Source organism: Pristiophorus japonicus, chromosome 8 (genome assembly GCF_044704955.1).
Source record: "Pristiophorus japonicus isolate sPriJap1 chromosome 8, sPriJap1.hap1, whole genome shotgun sequence".
Classification (NCBI taxonomy): domain Eukaryota; kingdom Metazoa; phylum Chordata; class Chondrichthyes; family Pristiophoridae; genus Pristiophorus; species Pristiophorus japonicus.
In genome coordinates, this window is record NC_091984.1 from 43,838,677 (window position 1) to 43,860,313 (window position 21,637).

The window sequence follows — 21,637 nt, forward strand, 5'->3', positions numbered from 1 at the left end:
AAACACACACACATGCACATCTATCAACAGTCGTCAGCTATCCTACAGATCTACTTAGTTACAACAGATACAATGTTAAAATAATGATTTAGTAAAAAGGTATACGTCACTTTCCTCTGGCTAACTGGCTGGCTGAACACACGGCCTGCTGTTTCGGCTGGTCTTGAGAGGACAGTGTGCTCAGGAGAGGTAGAAGAAGAAGGAAGAGAGTGAGCAAGCTTTGTTCTTGTGTTTTTATATCCCTTCAGTCCATTGTTTCTCAGAAAGCCCCAGGATTGGGTCTTGATTCCAGGGCAGTTCCTTATTGGCTCTCCTCACACATGTGTCTGTCTGGAGGACCCGGTGCCATCTCTTGATTAGGTGAAGGACTTTCCAATTTACACAATATACAAACAGAACAAGCTGGAAGTCTGTGAGCATCCATTTTGTTTCAACACTGCAGCCTTTCCGTATAATCTACACTTTTAAATTTATATATATGCAGAATCAATTTTGTCATTACGAAACACTTGTATTCTTAGAGGGGTGAGGTTGCAGAGAACTACCAGTACCTTTCTCAATTGATTTTGTCAGCTGTGACTCAATGGTAGCCCTCTTGCCTCTGAGTCAGAAGATTGTGGTTTCAAGCCCCACTGCAGAGATTTGAGCACAAAATCTAGGCTGACACTCCAGTGCAGTGCTACGCCATCAGATGTGACATTGGCAGAACTTTGATATACAACATGAACTGGCTGTAAGGTGCTTTGGGAAATCCTGAGCTTGTGAAAGGTGCTGTATAAATGTAAGTCTTTCTTTATCTTTTAACTGTGGATTCATACTCTACCATGAGTCAGGGCCTCAGCAAAACAAGGCATCACAGAGAAGAAAACTGGAGTAGAGGAGAATTAAAAAATAAATTGGAGCTTTGCTCTTGCTCCTGAAATACACCTTGTGTTGGCTGACCATAATAAAGAACAATATCGTTTGTTATTAGTCACAGAAAGCTCTGCATCCCATCTTTGTGGACAGAGAAATGTTATGAAGCAGGAAACTGTGGAAAATAAGAGAAACATATAAAATAAGTTCCTGATTTAAGCCTTATTATCAACAACAATAACAACTTTTATTTGTATAGTGCCTTTAACAAAGTAAAATGTCCCAAGGAGCTTCACAGTAGTGTTATAAGACAAATCAGATAAATTTGACACCAAGCCACATAAGAAATTACAGCAGGTGACGAAAAGCTTGGTTAAAGAGGTAGGTTTTAAGGAGCACCTTGAAGAAGGAAAGAGAGGTAGAGAGGTTTAAGGAGGAAGTTCCAGAGCTTATCGGGGAAGAAGGTGCAAATCTAAGGTCAGCCATTCTCTCAGGAGGAAATTGATTGGGTGCATCACTGCATGAGATAATGCAATAAATTATAGAATCAAAGAATCATAATACACAGAGGGAGGCCATTCTGTGCATCATGCCTGTGCCAGCTCTTTGAAAGAGTTCCAATCCCTTGCTCTTTCCCAATAGCCCTACAAATTTATCCTTTCCTGGTATCCAATTCCCTTTCGGCAGTTACTATTGAATCTGCTTCCACCACCCTTTCTTGTAGTGCATTCCAGATCATAACAATTCGCTGCGTACAAAAGGCCAATAAATAAGGCTTTCTTCAGGTCCAATGGTAGACAGCAGTATAGGGAAAGGGTGAAGACTGTGAGAAAACTGATTGGACAGGCACAAATAGACAATGTGATTAGAGTTACAAGGAATGTCAAACAATAAAATAAAAGGCTTATATCAGTGTGCCCTAGAGTAATTAAGGACATAGTAGGGTCTGTTAAAGGCAGTGATGGGCGATGGTATAACGCAAGCAGGAAGTAGCAGATATTCTGAACATTTACTTTATATTGGTGTTTGCAGACGGAGCCATTGATTCTCTCGCAGAAACATAGAAACATAGAAAATAGGTGCAGGAGTAGGCCATTCGGCCCTTCGAGCCTGCACCACCATTCAATAAGATCATGGCTGATTATTCACCTCAGTATTCTTTTCCTGCTTTCTCTCCATACCCCTTGATCCCTTTAGACGTAAGGGCCATATCTAACTCCCTTTTGAATATATCCAATCTATTGGCATCAACAACTCTCGACAGTAGGGAATTCCACAGGTTAACATCTCTCTGAGTGAAGAAGTTTCTCCTCATCTCAGTCCTAAATGGCTTACCCCCTTATCCTTAGACTGTGTCCCCTGGTTCTGGACTTCCCAACATCGGGAACATTCTTCCTACATCTAACCTGTCCAGTCCCGTCAGAATTTTATATGTTTCTATGAGACCCCTCTCATCCTTCTAAACTCCAGTGAATACTGGCCCAGTCGATCCAGTCTCTCCTCATATGTCAGTCCTGCCATCCCGGGAATCAGTCTGGTGAACCTTCGCTGCACTCTCTCAATTGCAAGAACGTCCTTCCTCAGATTAGGAGACCAAACCTGAACATAATATTCCAGGTGTGGCCTCACCAAGGCCCTGTACAACTGCAGTAAGACCTCCCTACTCCTATACTCAAATCCCCTAGCTATGAAAGCCAACATACCATTTGCCTTCTTCACTGCCTGCTGTGCCTGTATGCCAACTTTTAATGACTGATGTACCATGACACACAGGTCTTATTGCACCTCCCCTTTTTCCTAATCTGTCGCCATTCAGATAATATTCTGCCTTCATGTTTTTGCCCCCAAAGTGGATAACCTCACATTTATCCACATTATACTGCATCTGCCATGCATTTTCCCACTCACCTAACCTGTCCAAGTCACCCTGCAGCCTCTTAGCCTCCTCCTCACAGCTCACACTGCCACCCAGCTTAATGTCATCTGCAAACTTGGAGATATTACACTCAATTCCTTCATCCAAATCATTCATGTATACTGTAAATAGCTGGGGTCCCAGCACTGAGCCCTGCGGCACCCCACTAGTCACTGCCTGCCATTCTGAAAAGGACCCGTTTATCCTGACTCTCTGTTTCCTGTCTGCCAACCAGTTCTCTATCCACGTCAGTACATTACCCCCAATGTCATGTGTTTTAATTTTGCACACCAATCTCTTGTGTGGCGCCTTGTCAAAAGCCTTTTGAAAATCCAAATACACCACATCCACTGGTTCTCCCATGTCCACTCTACCATTTACATCCTCAAAAAATTCCAGAAGATTTGTCAAGCATGATTTCGCTCTCATAAATCCATGCTGACTTGGATCGATCCTGTCACTGCTTTCCAAATGCACTGCTATTTCATCTTTAATAATTGATTCCAACATTTTCACCACTACTCATGTCAGGCTAACCAGTCTATAATTACCCATTTTCTCTCTTCCTCCTTTTTTTAAAAATTGGGGTTACATTAGCTATCCTCCAATCCATAGGAACTGATCCAGAGTTGATAGATTGTTGGAAAATGATCACCAATGCATCCACTATTTCTAGGGTCACTTCCTTAAGTACTCTGGGATGCAGACTATCAGGCTCCGGGGATTTATCGGCCTTCAATCCCATCAATTTCCCTAACACAATTTCCTGCCTAATAAGGATTTCCTTCAGTTCCTCATTCTCACTAGACCCTCGGTCCCCTAGTATTTCTGGAAGATTATTTGTGTCTTCCTTTGTGAAGGCAGAACCATTTATTTGTTCCCCATTATAAATTTAGTTGAATCCGACTGCAAGGACCTAGGTTTGTCTTCACTAAGGGAGGATTGATTTTCCAAGAAACCAGGAGTAAATGTTAAGGACAATAGGAATTACTGATAAGGAAATGAACAAAATTTTGAAGGAAATGAAAGTGGATTAGGCATTGGGGCCAGATTGCCTGCATACAAGGGTAATGAAGGAATTGGTAGATGGGGATCTTTTGGGAATCATTTAAAATCTAGTGATCTACCAAAGGATTGAAGAAAAGGTAACATTATGCCTGTCTTTTAAAAAAAGGCAAAAGGGAATTACAGGCCAGTGAATTTGACATATGTCGCAAGCAAAATGTTAAAAGCTATCCTGAAGAAGGGTATTGTGAAACACTGAGAGGAATATGATGCAATCATGCCAATATGGCTTTAAAGAGGGAAGATCATGCTTGAAAGACCTGCGAGAATTCTTTGAACCGGTATTGGAGCATGTGGATAAAGGGATCTCTGGGGATTGTTTACCGAGAATTCAGCAAAGCTTTTTCAGTGCAGCACAGGAGGTTAGTCCTTAAGTTAGAGCACCTTAGAATAGATGGACAGTTATTGAAATGGACTGACAACTGGCTATCAAAGAACACAGAGGATCGTTGTAAATGTTACTGTGTCAGAAAAGCAGGAAGTGACTGGTGGGTTACCACAGGTTAGTGCTGGTTCTTGGCTTTTTTCTATATTTTATTTGCTCTCAGCATGTGGGAACCGCTGGCAAGGTCTCATTTATTACTCATCAATAGTTGCCCTGAGAAGGTGGTGGTGGACCTTGTTCTAGAGTAGCAATTATCTTGCTATGCTACTTCAAAGGGTATTAAGAGTCGACCACGTTGTGTGGACTACAGTCACAGATTGGCCAGATTGGGTAGGGATGGCACATTACATTCTTTGAGCTAGTTGAGTTTTTACACTACTGGCAGCTTTCACAATTGTCTTCCTGGTACTAGCCCACAATTTACAAGATTTATTGAATCGAGTTTCATAATTTGCTATTGTGTGATATGAACACAAGACTGTTGGGTTGCTCATAAGTAGTAAATGAATTATTTGAAAGTTTGTGTTGTATATCAATGATTAAGAAATTAAGATAGAGAAAAATATAAAAATTGTTCATGACACCCAGGTAGGGAGGGGTTGAAAATACTCAAGAGCAGGCTGAACCAATGTCCTATGCGGTGTATTTACTAGTGCTGTTGGGGAGGGTTTAAACTAATATGGCAGGGGGATGGGAATCTATACAGGGAGACAGAAGGAAGTAAAACATGGGCAGAAGCAAAAGGTAGTAGGGAGAAAAGCAAGAGTGGAGGACAGAGAAATCAAGGGCAAAAATCAAAAATGGCCACATTACAACATAATTCTAAAAGGTCAAAGAGTGTTAAAAAAAAACAAGCCTGAAGGCTCTGAGTCTCAATGCAAGGAGCATTCGTAATAATGTGGATGAATTAGCTGCACAGATAGCTGTTAACGGATATAATGTAATTGGGATTATGGAGACATGGCTCCAGGGTAACCAAGGCTGGGAATTCAACCTCCAGGGATTTACAATATACAGGAAGGATAGACAGAAAGGAAAAGGAGGTGGGGTAGCATTACTGGTTAAAGAGGAGATTAGCACAATAGTAAGGAAGGACATTAGCTTGGATGATGTGGCATCTATATGGGTAGAGCTGCGAAACACCAAAGGCAGAAAACGCTAGTGGGAGTTGTGTACAGACCAGCAAACAGTAGTAGTGAGGTTGGGGATAGCATCAAACAGGAAATTAGGGATGTGTGCAATAAAGGTACAGCAGTTATCATGGGTGACTTTAATCTACATATAGATTGGGCTAACCAAACTGGTAGGGATAATGTGGAGGAGGATTTCCTGGAGTGTATAAGGGATGGTTTTCTACACCAATATGTCGAGGAACCAACTAGAGAGCAGGCCATCCTATACTGGGTCTTGTGTAATGAGAGAGGATTAATTAGCAATCTTGTCGTGCGAGGCCCCTTGGGGAAGAGTGACCATAATATGGTAGAATTCTTCATTAAGATGGAGAGTGACACAATTAATTCAGAGACTAGGGTGCTAAACTTAAAGAAAGGTAACTTCGATGGTATGAGACATGAATTGGCAAGGATAGACTGGTGAGTGATATTTAAAGGGATGATGGTAGATAGGCAATGGCACACATTTAAAGATCACATGGATGAACTACAACAATTGTACATCCCTGTCTGGCGTAAAAATAAAATGGGGAAGGTGGCTCAATCGTGGCTAACAAGGGAAATTAGGGATAGTGTTAAATCCAAGGAAGAGACATATAAATTGGCCAGAAAAAGCAGCATACCTGAATACGGAGGAAATTTAGAATTCAGCAGAGAAGGACTAAGGGTTTAATTAGGAGGGGGAAAATAGAGCATGAGAGTAAGCTTGCAGGGAGCATAAAAACTGACTGCAAAAGCTTCTATAGATATGTGAAGAGAAAAAGATTAGTGAAGACTAATGTAGGTCCCTTGCAGTCAGAATCAGGTGAATTCATAATGAGGAACAAGGAAATGGCAGACCAATTCAACAAATACTTTGGTTCTGTCTTCACTGAGGAAGACACGAATAACCTCCCGAAAATACTAGAGCACCGAGGGTCTAGCGAGAAGGAGGAACTGACGGAACTGAGGGAAATCCTTATTAGTCAGGAAATGGTGTTCGGGAAATTGATGGGATTGAAGGCCGATAAATCCCCAGGGCCTGATAGTCTGCATCCCAGAGCACTTAAGGCGGTGGTCCTAGAAATAATAGATGCATTAGTGGTCATTTTCCAACAGTCCATGGACTCTGGATCAGTTCCTATGGTTTGGAGGATAGCTAATGTAACCCCAATTTTTAAAAAAGGAGGGAGAGAGAAAACAGGTAATTATAGACTGGTTCGCCTGACATCGGTGGTAGGGAAAATGCTGGAATCAATTATTAAAGATGTAATAGCAGCGCATTTGGAAAGCAGTGACAGGATCGATCCAAGTCAGCTTGGATTTATGAAAGGGAAGTCATGCTTGACAAATCTTCTAGAATTTTTTGAGGATGTAACTAGTAGAGTGGATAAGGAAGAACCAGTGGATGTGGTGTATTTGGACTTTCAAAAAACTTTTGACAAGGTCCAACATAAGAGATTGGTGTGCAAAATTAAGGCACATGGGATTGTGGGTAATGTATTGACGTAGATAGAGAACTTGTTGGCAGTCAGGAAGCAGAGAGTGGGAATAAACGGGTCCTTTTCAGAATGGCAGGCAGTGACTAGCGGGGTACCGTAATGTTCAATGCTGGAACCCCAGCTATTTACAATATATATTAATGATTTGGACAAAGGAATTGAGTGTAATATCTCCACGTTTGCAGATGACACTAAGCTGAGTGGCAGTGAGCTGTGAGGAGGATGCTAAGAGGCTGCAGGGTGACTTGGACAGGTTAGGTGAGTGGGCAAATGCATGGCAGATGCAGTATAATGTGGATAAGTATGAGGTTATCCACTTTGGTGGCAAAAACATGAAGGCAGATTATTATCTGAATGGTGACAGATTAGTAAAAGGAGAGGTGCAACGAGACCTGGATGTCATGGTACATAGTCATTAAAAGTAGGCATACAGGCACAGCAGACAGTAAGGAAAGCAAATGGTATGTTGGCCTTCATAGCGAGAGGATTTGAGTATAGGAGCAGGGAGGTTTTGCTGCAGTTGTACAGGGCCTTGGTGAGACTACACCTTGAATATTGTGTGCAGTTTTGGTCTCCTAATCTGAGGAAGGACATTCTTGCTATTGAGGGAGTGCAACGAAGGTTCACCAGACTGATTCCCGGGATGGTATGACTGACATATGAAGAAAGACTAGATCGACTAGGCTTATATTCACTGGAATTTAGAAGAATGAGAGGGGATCTCATAGAAGCATATAAAATTCTGACAGGATTGGACAGGTTAGATGCAGGAAGAATGTTCCTGATTTTGGGGAAGTCCAGAACCAGGGGTCACAGTCTAAGGATAAGGGGTAAGCCATATAGGACTGAGATAAGGAGAAACTTTTTCACCTAGAGAATTGCGAACCTGTAGAATTCTCTACCACAGAAAGCTGTTGAGTCCAGTTCATTGGATATATTCAAAAGGGAGTTAGATGTGGCCCTTACGGCTAAAGGGATCGGGGGTATGGAGAGAAGGCAGGAGTGGGGTACTGAAGGTGCATGATCAACCATGATCATATTGAATGGTGGTGCAGGCTCGAAGGGCCGAATGGCCTACTCCTGCACCTATTTTCTATGTTTCTATGAACAGGTAAGGAAGGGCCCAGATAGACTGGGAAGTTTGACTAAAAATGGCAAATGAAATTCAATGTCAATAAATGCTGAGAAAGTGATGAGACCGGGGGGAGATTATAGGCTGCCAGCAATTGAAAACAGGTGGGGAGGGGCACCTCAGCCACACTACTGTCACACCCTCAACTCATCTGAAGCAATTTTCAGGTGGGCCTGTAAATGGGTGAGCAGGCCACCTGCCTAAAACAGGCGTGAAGCTGTCTAAATACAAAAATCAGTATGTGTAGGACCTCCGATTGAAAATTTCAGGTACAAAGCGGAGAAGCTTGAGAGGAGATTTGATAGAGGTGTTCAAAATCATGAGAGGTCTGGACGGAGTAGATAGAGAGAAACTGTTCCCATTGGCAGAAGGGTCGAGAACCAGAGGACACAGATTTTTAAGATGTTTGACAAAAGAACCAAAGGCGATGTAAGAAAAATCTTTTTTATGCAGCGAGTGCAGCATTGCCGGAAAGGGTGGTGGAGGCAGACTTAATTTTATCTTTCAAAAGGAAGTTGGATAAATATCTGAAGGAAAAAAAATTGCAGGGCGACGGGGAAAGGACAGGGGAGCGGGATTAGCTCAGAGTCGGCATGAGCTCAACGGGCTGAATGGCCTTTATCCGTGCTGTAACCGTTCTATGAAATGGGCGGAGCATATGCAATACAGACTCTGCCTAGTAGTATCAGGCACTGAGAAGCTGAAACAATGGCCCTTAAAAGGGTTGCTGGAGGTTGCTCACAAAACATCCCAGGAAACTTTTAATGTTCTTTGTATATTAATTATATCATTAATATTAAGAGTGCATTGGACAGGCATTTGGCAAGAAAATTGACTGAGGGATGTGGCTAGTGAACTGTATATTCTGTTTTCGCACATTCCTCAGTTCCTATGCCTCTTACACATTTCCTTAGAAAATTGTCACAGGCCTTGCAGGAGGTTGCCTATCTGCCTTTACACCTGTATGCAGGATGGGGATCTCTACAATGGAGGGAAGAAATTTGTAGGAAGCGAGTGAGCTGAGAAATAAAGTGCCGCATTGTTTCTAAAGAAGCAGAGGTGCTGACCTGACAATACGCACCCACAGATATATATAGCACATGGGGGACATTTCATGTCAATAAATAAATTAACTCTTTTTGTCCCCACTGCTAACTGAGTCCCTAGCCTTTCTTCCACATGTTTATGCAGATTCCATTTCCATATCTTTCCTTTTTCCTGAACAGCTGTACAGCTACTGTCGATGAACGAAAAAATCTTTTTCTTTATTTAGACAGTGATTTGTCAAATTCTTTCCATAAATGCCTTCAGAGTGCTGCTGGATGCACTAAACCTCACAGAAAGATGTGAAAATCCCTGTGCTTATATAATAAAAAAATAATTTATGATCATCCTGGGAATAGGAGTTAATCTGCACCCTCCCCCCCACCCCCCCCGAGAGGCTTGCTCCAGTGAAACCTGTGCTTGTGGGAGTTTGCTGGGCCCAAAAGGCAACTGAATGGCATCACACTGCAGAGACCCTCTACAGAAACAGATGCTAATTTAATGCAAGAATGACTGCCTTTGACAGACTCTAACTAGTGCCAACTGTCTCCAAACACGATTGATCAAATCAGTTCCATTGGGCTGTTAGACAGCACTAATAGTTTACTGACAACCTCACTTCTGAAGACTGTAGTGATGTCAGAGACAGAATTGAACTTTGTTAAAATATTTTATTTTTGTGAATCTAATTTAATTTATTGTGCTTGTGTTTAAATCATTTTTAAGTTAAGTCTGCCATTCACAAGCCAGTCCCCTGTTTACAGCCCTGCTTTGTAAATGGTTGCTAGAAGGTGTGTAAGATCTGGCCAATTGACTTTCCCCCAGCATTAACTTTGCCTTTCAGACTTCAACTGTGAGGTAAGTGCCTGACTTCCATGCAATACCTTTCACCCTATGCCCTTGGTTGAGGTGGTAAGGTTGTTGAATGGGGAAATTCTGCAGCGAGAGTCTCACCTCCTGACTCCCCAAAGCCTTTCCACCATCTACAAGGCACAAGTCAGGAGTGTGATGGAATACTCTCCACTTGCCTGGATGAGTGCAGCTCCAACAACACTCAAGAAGCTCAACACTGTCCAGGACAAAACAGCCTGCTTGATTGGCACCCCATCCACCACCTTAAACATTCACTCCCTCCACCACCGGTGCACCGTGGGCGCAGTATGTACCATCTACAATTGCACTGCAGCAATTCACCAAGGCTTCTTCGGCAGCACCTCCCATCCCGCGATAACCTAGAAGGACAAGGGCAGCAGGCGCACAGGAACACCATCACCTGCAAGTTCCCCTCCAAGCCAGACATCATCCTGACTTGGAAATATATTGCCGTACCTTCATCGTCACTGGGTCAAAATCCTGGAACTCCCCTCCCTAACAGCACTGTGGGACTACCTTCCCCACATGGAGTGCAGTGGTTCAAGAAGGCAGCTCACCACTACCTTCTCAGGGGCAATTAAGGATGTGCAATAAAATCTGGCCTTGCCAGCAATGCCATTCCATGAATGAAGAAAATTGCAGCAGGAGCCTATGTGTTCTACAATTCCATGCTACAGCTCATTAATATACCATCACACATGTGGACCAATGTATAATATTTTTATTTGTTGTTGATCTCTTCACAGAAGCTTCTCATTACTGGGCACCATCCTTCAGAGAAGAAGCCAGGGTAGCCCAGCCTGAGAATTTCTCAATGCCTGCATCAGTGTCTGGAAATGAGGCACCAATACTAGAAGCAATGTGGCACAAACTCTTCCTCAAAATGTATTATCTTAGTTTGCATTCCATACTATAACTCATCTCAAAAATGATGGTATCTGCACTGCACAATACCAGGAAGACCTGCCTCATATCAACAGCTAGAGGTCAACATTCAATCTAACTTCAGTGTGGGAGGCCCCTTCCTCGATTCAGATGGTCCAAGACTTAATATGAAGACTTGTTTTCTCAAGAATGCCTCAGGTGGATGGCCCCAATCTCCCTCAAGCTATCAGGATAATGAATGTGTCAGACAATCAGCTGTCAGTGCCTATTTCTTATTGGATGGCATTAAAGTGAGTTGACACAATTCAGACGATCAGAAAGAATGTAAAGTTCAAACTCTCCCATACCCTGAAATGGAAACAGGCACCTCAGGCAGAGGTTCCCTGTGGAAGCAGTAAACGAAATAGAAATCTTCGAAATGTGTAGCCACTAAAGACTAGCCCATGAGAAAACTATGCATAAACATTTATTGTTAATGTACCTGCATCCCCCAAGGCATTTTAAGGATATATATTTGCATTTTAAACTTATTCCAAAATGGCTGTGCTCATCCTCCCTTAATCCAACCTGTCCCTGCGATTGCATCACCTTTGTCCTCACGCTGGAACATTGAGGCAGGTGAGACTGCAGGCAGATGGCAATGCACTAATACTGTCCTGTCAGTTCTCACAACTTTAATGGTAATGGGCCCTGTTGGCCCTGTGAGGATAAAAGGAGACTACGCTGCTTTCAATCTAAAGAACTGAAATAAAAGTAAGTAGGTTAAAAAACACTGTATTACAAACTGGGACTAGTCAGTTGTGGCTCAGTGGGTAACACACTCGCCTCTGAGCCAGAAGATTATGGGTTCAAGTCCAACTCCAGGGACTTGAGGGAAAAAAAAAATCTAGGCTGATACTCCACTGCAGTACTGAGGGAATACTGCACTGTCGGAGATGCCGTCTTTCAGATTAAACTGAGCCTGCACTATCAAGTGGATGTAAAAGGTCCCATGGCACTATTTTGAAGAAGAGCAGGGGAGTTATCACTGGTGTCCTGGCCAATATTTATCCCTCAATCAACATAACAAAAAAAACACATTATCTGATCATTATCACACTGCTGTTTGTGGGAGTTTGCAGCGTGCAAATTGACTGCTGCGTTTCCCACATTACAACAGTGGCAACACTCCAAAAGTACTTCATTAGCTATAAAGCGCTTTTAGACAGCCGGTGCTCACGGAAGATGCTATATAAATTCAAGACTTTATTTTTTCTTTTAGTTAAAATATACCTTTTGTTTAAAAAGAGTGCAAATTAATAATGATGGATAAAGCAAAAATATATTACGCATCAGTCACCATTATACTGCTGCTGTTCAGAGCAATAACTTTTACTGTCAATGATTTACACTGATTGTTACATAATACATGATTAGTACCAATGGTTCACACTATATATTTACACTTTACTACTGTCATGTATCCTACATGGCTACTGTTGGTACTATCACAAGGTATGCCACCAAAGGGCACAGCAGTGGGAGACTTGTAGGTTACCTGTATAGGTGTACCTGGCCTAGTATAAATTGCAGGCCACCACATGTGATCCTCACTCTGGAATTAGCAAATAAAAGACTGTCACTACAGTTCAAGTACAACACATTGCTTCGTGGAGTCATTATTAGAGCATCTAAGGACACAACAATTGGCGACGAGATTACGAACTTTCACACGAAAATGGCTATCCTTGGTACGCTTGCAGCAGTTCGCGGAAGGTGATGATTGGGACGCTTTTGTGGAGAGGCTCGACCATTTCTTCACAGCAAACAACCTGGCAGGAGATGACCCGGCTACACTGGCTGATAAGCGCCAAGCTATCTTGCTAACCAATTGTGGACCCACCGTCTATGGCCTCGTCAGGGACTTGCTGGCATCAGCGAAGACAACGACCAAGACGTACAAGGAGCTCGTAACCCTGATCCATGAGCAACTCAAGCCCAAGGAGAGCATCCTCACAGCCAGACATCGGTTCTGTACCCACCGACGGCCTGAAGACCAGGAAATCGCGAAGTACACCGCAGACCTCAGGACGCTGGCGGCACTGTGCGAGTTTGGCAACCAACTCAACGAAGCACTGCGGGACATTTTTGTCATTGGAATCGGCCATGAAGGTCTTCTTCATAAGCTACTGTTGGCGGATACCACAGTCATACTGCAGAAGGCCATCTCCGTGAGCCAGGCATTCATGACCTCGACCTGCGGCTCTGGGCAGATGACTCACCCTCAGCACTCAAACCCGGCAGGTACTGTGCACAGAGTGGCGCCGTTTAGAGGCTGGACTGTAGAGCGTGAACCCGCTCAGGGAAGAGAGAACAGGTTCCCGAGTCCATTAACTCAAAATCTGCCGGGGGGGGGGCTAATCGAGTAGCTCCATGCTGGCGTTGTGGTGTGAATCACAGGGATCACCAGTGCCGCTTTAAAGACTATGTTTGCAAAGGCTGCAGCACAAAGGGACAGCTCCAGCGAATGTGTAAGAGAAATATGACTCACTGTGTCGATGAAGAGTCTGCAGATGGCCATGAATCCAGCGCGGATTATGAAATGATAGACAGAGAGGCAGCTCAGCCCCACGATGAAGTATATAGCATGTTTACCTGCACCACCGAGTGTTCCTCACTGAAGATGGAAGTCGAGATTGATGGTGTTCCAGTCTTCATGGAAGTGGACACAGGAGCGAGCTAGTCAGTAATGAATCAAGAAGCCTTTGAGAGGCTATGGGACAATCAAGCTGAACGACCCAAGTTGGTCCCAGTTCAAGCAAAGCTGCGCACCTACACCGATGAAATTATCCCAGTCGTTGGTAGTGCGAATGTAAAGGTATTCCATGATGGCACGGTGCACAAGTTACCTCTGTGGATTGTTGCAGGTGATGGACCAACGCTGCTCGGCAGAAGGTGGATGGAGAAGATCCATTGGAAGTGGGAAGACTTCAACCCTCCAGCAATCGACGTCCTCCACGTTCGAAGGTACAGCAAGCCCTCACTTCAGGGTGGGCCCGTCACCAGAGATCGGACCAGCACAGCACCCAAGGCACAGACCGCTCAGCAAGACTGCATGGAGATGATCCAGCTGAGACAACCCAAACATACCTTCCAGGCTCCAGTGGCAGGACTCCGGAGGAAGCAAATCGGATCCAGAGGCGACTTCCCAGCTTCGGTGGCAGAACTCAGGGAGAACATCATGGATGGAGGAAAGATAGCGCCCAAACCACGAGGTGAGGCACTGAAGAAAAAGATGGCCGCGGCCAGACCATGAGGTGCAGCGCTGATGGAGGAACAACACTTGGCACCAAACGGAGAAGAGGTTTGGGGTAAAGAAAGCAAGGCTCTCTTATAGGTGGCCTGCAACCCACTACAATTAAAGGGACAGTTCCACATACTCAAGCAATGTAATAGCAACTGTAAGTTAGAGACAAAATGTGTAACTGACGATCAGAGTTGTGTACATGCAATAAGCAAGGAAAAGTCGTGCGATCGCAATCAGAGTATCCATCATAAGTAATGAAAAGTTGTGCGATGTAGGATTTCAACTGCACGCAGCCAACGCAGCGGGCAGACACCATTGGGAGCACACAGGTCCAGCGAGCTACCCGATTCTGTAGCCTGCGTCCCGGGGACCAGAGTTATGCACCATGGAGTGTGGCCACAAGCAGCCAACACACACGAGCTGCAGAGCAAGCGACCTCAGCAGGGCAACGGCACTGGTATCAATACCCTGCCCCTGATCGGCTCCACCTCTCAGGCACCCGATGGCACCAACCGCCACGAGCCTGAAAGAGCAGATTGTACTAAGGTGCAGTCCCCAGACCCCATCGCCACCAAGGCCATACCTGTAAACAAAGGGACACCCACTACAGCCCCCACAAAGGGGACCGGGACCAGCCAGGATCCCAAACCAAACAACGCCCAGGCCAGCGAGTCAGCAGTTCCCTGTGCACTGTGAGACGAAGGGTCCTCAGGGAGCAGAAGCGACCCAGGGCGCAAAGAAAGGACAGGGAGGTCACAGGCGTCTGTGAACCTGCCCAACGCTAGGAGCCACGGCAACAGCCCCAAGAGCAGGCCAACGTGAGCCAACCGGGTTCCCACTGCCAGCACTGGGCACTGAGCCACCACCAGACTGCAGGGACATCATCCAGCAGTTCTGGAAGTAGTTTGTCCTTACGCACCGGTCACCACATCGATAATGTATCTCACTAGTCTAACGTACTTGTCTCACAACGGAACCACAAACATAATGCAACCTTGTTTTTCTGAACTTGAATGTATATGAATGCAATGAGCCTCCAGCGTAATCTATATGTGGGGGGGGGGGGGCAGGGGGGAGAATGGAGTGGTCAGGGACACACACAAACAGCAACCACCAACACACTACTGCACCAACCACTCACCCAAGATTGAAACAACCTGCCAAGGATCAATCAGATAGAGCCCAGATAGAGCTAAGCCCAGAGCACAATCAATGCAGAGACAATTTGCACTATACAGGTGTGCCTGGCCTAGTATAAAAGGCAGGCCACCAGGTGTGATCCTCACTCTGGAGTTAGCAAATAAAGGACTAAGGTCACTACAGTTCAAGTACAACACATTGCCTCATGGAGTCATTATTAGAGCATCTAAGGACACAACAAATACAGTATGCATGTACAGTGTGAGTGATTGATGCTGTTATTGTAATATATCAAGTAGATCACTGATAGTAACACTGCTATTGTACTAATAGTGTGAATCGTAGACACTGCAGTAATGTAAAAATGTACAGGGATGAATCGCTATTATTGATTCCATTCCTACTTGTCCTAGTGTACCCAGTACATTTCATTGCCCACATGGCCACCTCTAGGTATGACTGAAACCATCCCGTTCAGATCACACCAGAAATGTTGCCCCTGATTCCATTCCCCTTGGTGTTCGTTCAGGCTGGATCTAACCTTGGCATTCTGCTCCACTTCAGACACCACATTCAGTCCATCATAATAACCGGCTACTTCCACCTCCAAAATATTGTACATCTCTGTTCTTAAATCTTCCCTCATACAGCTGAATCTACATCTGTCCCTTCATCACCTCCAAGGTTAATTTTCCCAATGCTGTCATCACTGGCCTCCTAACCTTCAAACTAAAAAAAACTTCAACCCAGTCAGAACTTTACCACTAGCAGCTTATCCCATTCTAAGCCCCAGTCACCAATCACACATCCACTGACCTCCCTGACTTCCACTGGCTCCACATCGCTCAGTAGATATTTTTCAAAATCATTGTCCACTATCTGCTACCTCCTCTAACTATACATTCCTGCTAGCTCTCTCTGCTTGTCTAACTCTAGTCTATTGTGGGATTCCCCTCCCACGGCTCACAAATCAAGGGCAAATCTCTCAGGCATCTCTCACTTGCGTTCTGAAATTCATTTCCCAAATCGCTCTACCTGCATCTCTTTCAAACACTTCACTAAAATGTAACTCTACAACTGTACCTTTTGCTATTTTCTATAACCCTGTTGGATAAAACCTCCGTCATGAGAATCTTCAGAACCATAGAAGTTTGCAGCATAGAAGGCCGCCATTTGGCTCATCTGAATGTGTAGCCCTTTGCTAAAACAATCCAGAACTAATCCCACTGTCACAGAATCTTGCTGTAACCCTGACTCTTCCTCTGCTTCAAATGTTTATACAGGTTTTCTAAGTTAAATGTCTATAAGTGCAAATTGCTATGTTGTTGTTGATAAACTGTGTGAACCACTTGCACCTTATTGTACCAATGATCTTGTGAATAACTGACACTATTATAAGGAGGCGCTTATTTGCACTACAAAAAGCTCCAATTGGTTCTCCATGATCACATGACCTGATTGCTGATTGGTCCCCTTGCAGGATAAGGCACACCCAACAGTTTCTCTGGAATGTGTAATTAGAACTGCCCAGTTCTCAGTGCCTTTGCAAAAGTGTAATTCGAGCCATTCAGACAGGATAGAGCTCCCCCCATCCCAGCCCAAGTTCCTGCCCCATCCCAACATGTGAGTGGAGGTGGGATGTGGGTATGCTTCTGAATGAATACTTTGCATCTGTCTTCACAAAAGAGAGGACAATGCAGACATTGTAGTTGAGAAGGAGGAATGTGAAATATTAGATGAAATAGACAGAGTGACAAATGGAATTCAATCTGGAGAAGTGTGAGATAATGCATTTGGGGAGGACTAACGAGGCAAGGGAATACTCAATAAATGGTAGGACACTAAGAAGTGTAGAGGAACAGAGGGACCTTGGAGTGTATGTCCACAGATCCCTGAAGGTAGCAGAACAGGTAGATAAGGTGGTTAAGAAGGCATGCAGAATGCTTTCCTTTTTAGCCGAGGCATAGAATATAAAACACAATTTAGGCCACAGCTAGAGTATTGCATACAAATTTGGTCACCACATTGCAGAAAAGATGTGATTGCACTAGAGAGAGTACAGAGAAGATTTACAAGGATGTTGACAGGATTAGAGAATTCTAGCTGTAAGAAAAGATTGGATAGGCTGGGTTTGTTTTCTTTGGAAAGAGGAGCTGAGGGGAAACCTAATTGAGGTGTATAAAATTATGAGGAGCCTAGATAGAGTGGCGAGGAAGGACCTATTTCCCTTAGCAGAGTGCTTAATAACCAGAGGGCATAGATTTAAAGTAATTGGTAGAGGAATTAGAGTGGAGTTGAGAAGAACTTTCTTCACCCAGAGGGTGGTGTGGGTCTGGAACCTACTGCCTGAAAGCTGGTAAAGGTATTTAAAAAGTACTTAGATATGCACTTGAAGTGTCGTAACCTACAAGGCTAGAGACCAAGAGCTGGAAAGTGGGATTAGACTGGATAGCTTTTTGTCAGCGAACATGCACACGATGGGTTGAATGCCCTCCTTCTGTGCTGTAAATTTCTATGATTCTAATTTTGTCCTTTTTTGCATCCCTCCTCCTAACACCCCACTATTGGCGGGACAGCTTTCTGCCGCCTACGTCCCATGCTCTGGAATGCCTTCCCTAAACCTCTCAACCTCCCTCTCCTTTAAAACACTACTTACAATCCACTTTATTGACCAAGCTGTTGGTCACAGTTCCTTATACTTCCATTATTGACTTAGCACCCAGTTTTTCCTTACTCCTCCGTGAAATGTCTTGGGATATTTTTCAACGTTAAAAGCATGTTATTGCTGCTGCTGCTAAAGTACACTGTAAATCAGTTATATTGTTATTGTACTAATGTCCAGCATAAATCACTGACACTGTTATAGTACTAATGCATAGTATGAATCACTAATACTGCGAATGTATAGTGTGAATCACTGATATTGTAGAGTCTGAATCATTGAAATTCACTGTGATAATTTATAATGTGAATCACCGATACTGCCACGGTGATAATGTATAGTGTGAATCGCTGACACTGTCACTGTGTAATATATAATGTGAATCACTGACACTGTCACTGTGATAATGTATAGTGTGAATCACTGACACTGTCACTGTGAGAAGGTATAATGTGAATCACTGACACTGTCACTGTGATAAGGTATAATGTGAATCACTGACACTGTCACTGTGATAATGTACAATGTGAATCACTGACACAGTCACTGTGATAATGCATAGTATGAATCAATGACACTGTCACTGTGATAATGTATAGTGTGAATCATTGACACTGTCAGTGTGATAATGTATAGTGTGAATCACTGCACACGGTCACTGTGATAATGTACAGTGGGAATCACTTACACTGTCACTGAGATAATGTAGAGTGTGAATCACTGATACAGTCACTGTGATAATGTATAGTGTGAATCACTGACACTGTCACTGTGATAATGTAAATTGTGAATCACTGACACTGTCACTGTGATAATGTACAGTGAGGATCATTGACACTGTCACTGTTATAATGTATTGTGAGAATAATTGACACTGTCACTTTGATAATGTATAGTGTGAATCACTGACACTGTCACTGTGATAATGTACAGTGAGAATCATTGACACTGTCACTGTTATAATGTAAAGTGTGAATCACTGACACTGTCTATGATAATGTATAATGTGAATCACTGATACTGTCACTGTGATAATGTATATTGTGAATCACTGCCACTGCCACTGTGATAATGTGTAATGTTAATCACTGACACTGTCACTGTGATGATGTATTTGGTGAATCACTGACACTGTCACTGTGATAATGTATAGTGTGACTCACTGATACTATCACTGTGAGAATGTATAGTGTGAATCACTGCACATGGTCACTATGATAATATATAACGTGAATCGATTATATTGTCACTGTGATAATGTATAGTGTGAATCACTTACACTGTCACTGTGATAATGTATAATGTGAATCACTGACACTGTCACTGCGATAATGTTTAATGTGAATCACTGATACTGTCACTGTGATAATGTATAGTGTGAATCACTGACACTGTCACTGTGATAATGTACAATGTGAATCACTGACACAGTCACTGTGATAATGCATAGTATGAATCACTGATACTGTCAATGTGATCATGTATAGTGAGAATTATTGAGACTGTCACTGTGATAATGTATAATGTGACTCACTGATACTGTCACTGTGATAATGTATAGTGTGAATCACTGCACACGGTCACTATGATAATATATAACGTGAATCGATGATATTGTCACTGTGATAATGTACAGTGTGAATCACTTACACTGTCACTGTGATAATGTATAATGTGAATCACTGACACTGTAACTGCGATAATGTTTAATGTGAATCACTGATACTGTCACTGTGATAATGTATAGTGTGAATCACTGACACTGTCACTGTGATAATGTACAATGTGAATCACTGACACTGTCAATGTGATAATGTATCGTGAGAATCATTGAGACTGTCACAGATAATGTATAATGTGACTCACTGATACTGTCACTGTGATAATGTATAATGTGAATCACTGACACTGTCACTGTGATGATGTGTATTGTGAATCACTGACACGGTCACTGTGATAATGTATAGTGGGAATCACTTACACTGTCACTGTGATAATGTAAATTGTGAATCACTGACACTGTCACTGTGATAATGTATTGTTAGAATCATTGACACTGTCACTGTTACAATGTATAGTGAGAATAATTGACACTGTCACTGTGATAATGTATAGTGTGAATCACTGATACTGTCACTGTGATAATGTACAGTGTGAATCACTGACACAGTCACTGTGATAATGTACAATGTGAATCACTGACACTGTCACTGTGATAATGCATAATGTGAATCACTGACACTGTCACTGTGATAATGTAAATTGTGAATCACTGACACTGTCACTGTGATAATGTACAGTGAGAATCATTGACACTGTCACTGTTATAATGTATAGTGTGAATCACTGACACTGTCACTGTGATAATGTATAGTGAGAATCATTGACACTGTCTGTGATAATGTATAATGTGAATCACTGATACTGTCACTGTGATAATGTATAATGTGAATCACTGACACTGTCACTGCGATAATGTTTAATGTGAATCACTGATACTGTCACTGTGATAATGTATAGTGTGAATCACTGACACTGTCACTGTGATATTGTACAATGTGAATCACTGACACAGTCACTGTGATAATGCATAGTATGAATCACTGATACTGTCAATGTGATCATGTATAGTGAGAATTATTGCGACTGTCACTGTGATAATGTATAATGTGACTCACTGATACTGTCATTGTGATAATGTATAGTGTGAATCACTGCACACGGTCACTATGATAATATATAACGTGAATCGATGATATTGTCACTGTGATAATGTACAGTGTGAATCACTTACACTGTCACTGTGATAATGTATAATGTGAATCACTGACACTGTAACTGCGATAATGTTTAATGTGAATCACTGATACTGTCACTGTGATAATGTATAGTGTGAATCACTGACACTGTCACTGTGATAATGTACAATGTGAATCACTGACACTGTCAATGTGATAATGTATCGTGAGAATCATTGAGACTGTCACAGATAATGTATAATGTGACTCACTGATACTGTCACTGTGATAATGTATAATGTGAATCACTGACACTGTCACTGTGATGATGTGTATTGTGAATCACTGACACGGTCACTGTGATAATGTATAGTGGGAATCACTTACACTGTCACTGTGATAATGTAAATTGTGAATCACTGACACTGTCACTGTGATAATGTATTGTTAGAATCATTGACACTGTCACTGTTACAATGTATAGTGAGAATAATTGACACTGTCACTGTGATAATGTATAGTGTGAATCACTGATACTGTCACTGTGATAATGTACAGTGTGAATCACTGACACAGTCACTGTGATAATGTATATTGTGAATCACTGACACTGTCACTGTGATAATGCATAATGTGAATCACTGACACTGTCACTGTGATAATGTAAATTGTGAATCACTGACACTGTCACTGTGATAATGTACAGTGAGAATCATTGACACTGTCACTGTTATAATGTATAGTGTGAATCACTGACACTGTCACTGTGATAATGTATAGTGAGAATCATTGACACTGTCTGTGATAATGTATAATGTGAATCACTGATACTGTCACTGTGATAATGTATAATGTGAATCACTGACACTGTCACTGTGATAATGTATAGTGTGAATCACTGCACATGGTCACTATGATAATATAAAACGTGAATCGATGATATTGTCATGGTGATAAAGAATAATGTGAATCACTGACACTGCCACTGTGATGATGTATATGGT